We start from the raw sequence: 6,626 nt of genomic DNA, 5'->3' as shown, positions 1-6,626 counted from the left end.
CTAAAGGGAAAGCTGCTAATCATTACACTCCTAGCAAGCTCGCACACTTCCTTGCGCTACATAGTGAGTGAGTGAAGGAGTTGGTTACTTTGTTGGTTGTTCCTCCCTCCTTTCTTTCAGAACCTACTACAGCCAAAGAAGCCTTTCTCCCTGTCTCCGAAAACGGACTGAGAGCTTTATTGAGCACGATAGAAAATTGCATTTATGGGGGGATATAAATACCTCTTAACGCCTGATCTCAGTGTAGCTTCTTCGCTTCTGAGGCACTTAAAAAAGATAAAAATGGAATTTTAAAGAGGAAGATTAAACTAGCTCGACCAAAGGGAGAGGAGACGGGAACTCTTTGACAAAAGGGTGTTTTCCCGTGTTTTTTGGCGTGAAACGTGTTTTCACCCCTTGCTTTTTTTGAAACAAAATCCGTTTTCCGGGGATTTTTAATAGGAATCGGGGTTGTAGTAAGCGGGGAGTTTGACTTTTTTGTCGGGCTCCACAAAGCCTTTCGCCGACATCAATAACATTTCATATCTCACGAATTGGATTCGAACCAATCAAGCTACTTCCCTTTTAGTAGATCGTGAGTGGGTCTGTCGTCCTCCTAATTAAAGTCCTCCTAAAATCAATAGCATTTCGTCGGAATACATCCTGTCTTTTCACCTTTGTAGTCCTATGCATAGTCAGTACTATAGCCCCAATCATGGCTACTAATAAAATAAGACTAGGAACCAAAAACCAGACGAAATAGTAGGTATAAAGTAAATTGCCCAATGTTTCCAAATTAGTCCAACTTTGCACCTTTCCGGCATAAACCGTATATCTCAGAGAGGTCGTATTTCTTTGGGTTGGTAGTAATGGAATGGTTTCATTATCTAAAATGAAGAACATTTCCCACCAAAGGATCAGTCCAATAATACCACTCACTGGTAAATAGCGCAATACTTCTTCGTGAATCTCCGCTATTTGAATATGGAACATCATAACAACAAATAGGAATGAAACGGCTATAGCTCCTATATGAACTACTGGGAAGATCATTGCGAAGAAGTCGAGACCTAACAAAAGAAGTAAACCTGAAGTGTCGCGAAAGACTGGAATGGGAAACAAAACGGAATGTACCGGATTTTTTGCACGTGCAACCATCAAACCAGAGACCAAAGCAGGGCTCGACAAAACGGAAAGTATCATGACTTATTAAGATTCACTTGTAGTTCCGCTTCTTGCTCTAACAGAAAGACTTTTCGGAAATCTGGTTGGTCCAACCAAGAAAGGCATGGGAGTCTTTGGGCGTATTTCATACGCAATTTCTTTTTTCTCAATTCAATTGCAGTCTCCGAAGTCCTTCTTGATCGATGGTCCCCATTAGCATTAGTGCCAATTAGTAGCCGCTCTTTTTGGAAGGCGAGGTACTCATGTGTGATCGCGGATTCCGCGGTAGCAGTAGTTCTAGCTCTACATTAGGAGCGCGGGGGCTCTATCTATCTAAAGGGGGTACGGACCCCTTCCATAGTACGGTACGATGCAGTTGAAAAACGTAAGCCCGGTTGGGCTTACGTTTTCTTGCTTTTCTTTGTTGAACCCTTTACGGTCTACCCTCTTTCTCGATATCCCAATTCTAGCGGTCGTTAGCAGAAGTAGAGATAGGGGGAGGTAGGAATGGAATGAGGGCCCGTACTCGTCTTAGAGCTAGTTTGACTTAGTGTACAGGACAGTGGTATGCGTGTCAGGGGAAGAAGCCAAGACCTCTTAGTTACCAAACCTTCGCCCATAGCCTAAAGGAGGAGAGGAAGCTTTAGAAAGTGACTCTTTGGACTAGTCTCATAGCCATCTATCTCTATAGCATCCCGCAATTCCTGCTCCTTCCCGTCCTTCTTTTCGTTCTTGATAGCACAGGAAAGAGACTGTTCTTGGTCCTTGGCCGTCCTTTGTCCTCTTTCGATAATACCATAGATGCTATTGGTCCCGATCTTCGATTCAATCTGGGAATGGTTGTTAAAGAGACCCGTGGTAATCGTCTTTTTTTTCTTTATCCGAGGTCTTAGCTATCTTTAATCAGGCTAATCTTCTTCCTAAAGATCCCATCCTGCTTAGAAAGATAGCAGCCAGAAAGAGAATGTATAAAAAGCTATGATAGCGGAGTTAAGTTAAGTGGAGAAGTAAGTAGACTGGACAACTAAGAGGGAGACATTAGTGATTCCCCTCCAATCGATAGCTCAGAAAGAAGGAAAAGGGATTACTTCTTACTCATCTCAGATGCGGCTAATCGACTGATGATCTTATCAACTTACTCGGTATATGGAGAAAGTCATCAACAGACTTGTCTTGACGCTGCTTGGCTTCCGTCAATTCTCTTACGCCTACGCACTAAAGGCAAAAGGATGTTTATCTGTACTTCCTCTATCTTACGTCCTTTGACTTCACTCCGCTACGCACCTTCAAACAGCCTAGTTGTCCTAAGAGCGGATTCATCCCCAGATGGGCAAGGGAAAGCCTAAACCTTACTCCGCCAAGCCCTTCTTGCAAAGACCGGTAATGCCACATCTAAGAGAAGAAAGCATCGAATCCTCTCTTTGCTATAGTTAAGATATCCCCTGCTATATCTGCTGTTGAGAATCCTCTTCCAAGGAAGTCTTCTTTTTTTTCTTTCCCCCCAATCGTCTCTTGCAAGAGATGGGCTTTATAGAATCGGATGGCAAAGAGAAAGACTAACTAACACTCTCCATCCTTTCTTATATTATATACGCTACGCTATTTGCAGTGAAGTGCCTTATGCCGAAAATTGTCTTGCACATAATCGTCTTCATCCCATGCTGCTTGACGGAATGCCTTCTAGAACGAGAGTGAAGAAAGAAGGGCAGAGAATGTCTTTTTTCTCGATAGCCAGTCGCGCATTCTTCCTCTCTTACTTTCCCTTTCGCGGGTAAGTAGATAGTCGGTCCCTTCCCTGGCCCCGCAACCAAGAGTCACTCGTCGAAAGCTTGATTGACCAGGAAGACAAGCAATAGGAAAGAAATCCCAATAAGGAAAGCCATTAGCCAGCAGGCAAGTAGTACGGCCAAGACTCTAAATAAGAAGACTCGCCAAAGTCCAGCTTTAAACATCCGGAAAGAAGATCAAGCGAAAGCCCAGCGGCTAGAATTTCTATTGAACCTTTACAGCTACAGTGCCCAGATCGTTACGCCTTTCTTTCCTTTCGGACTAATAAAAGCAACCAAGACTTAGCAATGGCAATGGCGTCCTCTGCAAGCGTAGCAGTTGGTGGAAGGGGAAGAGGAGGTCGTATACGGGCCTTAACCAAATCGAGGTGAAAATAAGCCTATTTAGGGTTAGGTAATGAGGAATTTGAAGTGCTTCACTGAATAAGTGAAGGAATGGGTTCAACTTGGAGATGGAAGTATTGAAAGACAGATCGACCAATGGGATAGCAAAGATCCCGAAAAAGGCTACCATTCCGGCGGAACGGAGGGAAATAACTCAGAAAGTCAGGGAGCTGCTTGCGCTCAGGGGGAGCTCAGTAACAGGGTCTTCTTTCTGCCTCTGTATTCGCTACTACTTCTTCTTAGCTCTTAGCTAGGGCAATACTCCTAAGAATACTCCCAAGTAAGGGAAGCTCTGACCAGAAGATGGAATCTGTACGGCGGATAGGTGCATCTGTTGAAGGCATTCGAGCCCGCTTGACGGTCCCGTCAAAGCAGTTCTTTTTGGTACATTCCTTTGCCTAACTATTCTAATTATATAGTATATAGTTAGTTATAAGGGAATGAACTGAAGGTTTGAGAAAGATCTTTGAGAATCATCCTTGAGCAGACTGCTCCACAAGAACCCCCCAACCCCCGTATTAGGGCTACGAATCTTTCGTTTTTGGTATCTCTCTCAAGATTATAGGTTCCTTCTGAAGGAATTATTATCGCTTAGCGCTTGTGCTAAGGAATGGTGGCTTTTTTCGTACTTTTAGCAGCTAGGGAACGAGAGCTACAGCTACCTTGTCTTAGGATAGGAAAGGCAAGGACGGTCCGATTAGGTTTGGGCTTTGGCTTTGGATAAGATGTCCTCAGACTAAGAGAGGCACTTAGAACCATCTCGAGCCTACTTAATTAAATAGCTTACTGCTTTCTAGCCGGCTTTAGGTCCTTGGCTGAGCAGAGGAGGAGAGAGGTGTTGGGGGACAGCCTTCCTCTTGTGGTGTTGTGGAGCGTTATCTGCCTTTACGGGTTCATCCCGCTAAGGAAAAGCTCCGGATTTTGTTTGAGCCTTTCTCCCTACTCTTTAACCGGAATAGCTATAAGTGCGTCGGTTGATGGCGACTTGCCCAGTTAGTAGGTACCCTTCTTCCCTTTCACTTTAGGAAGAAAGCTATTGATTAGAGAACTACCAGCTCCACTGACTCAATAGGCGAGGAATCGCTGGAAAAGGCATGATCACCGGCGATACAATCGAAGGAAGGAACGCCGGAAGAGGTCAAACTTCGCACAGCGTAGGACACAGCAAGACGTCAAAGAGTCAGATCTTACGTCAGCAACAGTGATCAGAGCAGCGAGAACAGCTAGCTGAGAAAGTGGAGTTTACCTATTTGACCCCAGATCTCCAGTCTCTCTCGGAGTAAGCTCCCTTCTGTCAATAAAGAAGTGAGGAATCTCTTAGAATCTCGGTGAAGACAGGCTTCTTTAGCACAGGCAACTCCATCAACTACAACGACGTAGGCGAAAAGAGGCTTTCTTAGCTACCACGTCCGGGCAAGAGCTCGCCGCCTACAAGGCTGATCCGAGGGTACGTGCTGAAGAACAACAAGCTCAAAACAGAGATCGCTGGTTAAAGAATAGGCTCATGACTAGGGAGAGGCTTTCTCTTCTTGACTTCATCTTTGGAGGACAAGTAGCAGCAGCAAGATCCGGTATCTCAAGATGGAAAACCATTGGGAGACCCAGTGTTTCCACCCTTCACTAATCTCGACATGGGAGAAGGAGTCACGGCAGCTCCTATAATAGTTCCGAGTCGGACAGATGAAGGGACCAGCTACATTCACCAGCAGCTCAACAGGACAAATACAGCTACCCATCCACCATACTATGAGTTGCACTACTCATGAGCTCTAGTTGAAAGGCCTATGAAGAAGATCGGTCAATCGGAAGTTTAATGAGAAAAGTAAAGAAGTTGTCCAGTTTTTAGAAGTGCCTAAAGATTGGTGCCTTATTCATGCTGTTGATACTAAAGCTATGAATTAGGCCCCTGGGAAGAACTCAAACCATTGGTTGATCTCTACTATATACATGCAGCTGAGCTGGAATGCATGCCACAAAAATCATTTTTGAATTTCCGCCTTTCATAATAATTGAAGTATGGAAGCATGGGACGGCAGGCTGAGAATGCATTCGATAGGACAAAGATGCGAAGGTTACGAAGTAAGGGCAGTCTCTTTACTGTGGTTTACCGACCTTCCTTCCTACCTGGTGAATACGCCATACTATAGATCTCCCACTGCTGATGGTTCAATTAAATATAACATTAAATCGGCTAGGGAGAGATGGAGCCACTGGCGCTATTGAGCCCTTCGATTCATTTCTCCGGGAGGATGCACTAGCAGGAGCCTTGATTGAAATGACTTTAGTCCCGAGGTTTGTCTGAAGGAGAGAGGACCACCAGAACTATGAGCTAAATAACGGACGGATGGATTTAGAACGGATGGAAGTTCACTCACAGACTTAGACCGCCATAGGAAGAATCAGAACGATGGAGAGACAGAGAAGAAAGAGGATAGGAATGCCAGCCGCTTGTAAGGGAGTCTCTGGTCTTTGGATCTTGGTCATCGTTGGTTCGCATCGTTCAATCAATCCCCGAATTAGCAAGCAGACATCTTTATATGGAACCGCGAGGGCCCCCTTTCATGGTTGTAGAAAAGGTTTTTTTGTTCGAATCCTTTGGTCGTACAATAACAAGTTTTTAAGTATATAGTCTTCGATGAAAGAAAGAGAACAAACAAAAAAATAATGGGAACAATCAATATTGGTGATGCAAGCATTGCTGTATTAGATCCAAAGGTTTTTTCTTGACCTAGCAAGGACTCTTAAATATTAAAAGAAAGTAGAACCTAAAAAGAAGAACATCGGATGTTTATTTAGGTTTGGAACCCTCTCTTTTTTCCCCATCCGCAGGAGGAAAAATTCAGGTTGCTGTTCAAGTTAGTGAAGTTATTTCAGACCGGAATCACGCTCTGTAGGATTTGAACCTACGACATCGGGTTTTGGAGACCCACGTTCTACCGAACTGAACTAAGAGCGCTTTCTTATCACAGTAGATACGACTGTAAAGAAAAGGATTTTTTTTGTACCCCCAAAAAAAAAGATTTTTTATGTCCCCAATTTGAATCGAATTCAATGGGTCCCTCGTTACTGCCCAGAGGAGAAGTCATAGGTAGGAATGACAGGATTGGGACCCGTGACATTTTGTACCCAAAACAAAGGCGCTACCAAGCAGCGCTACATCCCTTTCAATTGGTCTACGATGGTCATTGTAGAGAATCCCTGCCCTGTTTTCCACATCGTTATTTCCTCCATCGATATCAAATTTCTCTTGCCATTTCTTTTTTTGGGTCTTTATTGATTTATATACTCATCATCCCGCCGCTCCTACCAACG

The 6,626-nt window shown here is 44.2% G+C and overlaps 1 non-coding gene across 1 annotated transcript; it reads right to left on the bottom strand.

The window, feature by feature from the left end:
* Positions 1-6,196: 6,196 nt before the first annotated feature.
* Positions 6,197-6,270, bottom strand: TRNAW-CCA (transfer RNA tryptophan (anticodon CCA)). The gene has a single exon. It is a non-coding gene; the product is annotated as a tRNA-Trp (tRNA).
* Positions 6,271-6,626: the final 356 nt, after the last annotated feature.

This window comes from Prunus mume, linkage group LG8 (assembly GCF_029339155.1).
Source record: "Prunus mume cultivar Tortuosa linkage group LG8, ASM2933915v1, whole genome shotgun sequence".
NCBI lineage: Eukaryota > Viridiplantae > Streptophyta > Magnoliopsida > Rosales > Rosaceae > Prunus > Prunus mume.
The sequence above is the reverse complement of the archived record's forward strand: the minus strand, read 5'-3'. Positions and strand labels throughout refer to the sequence as shown.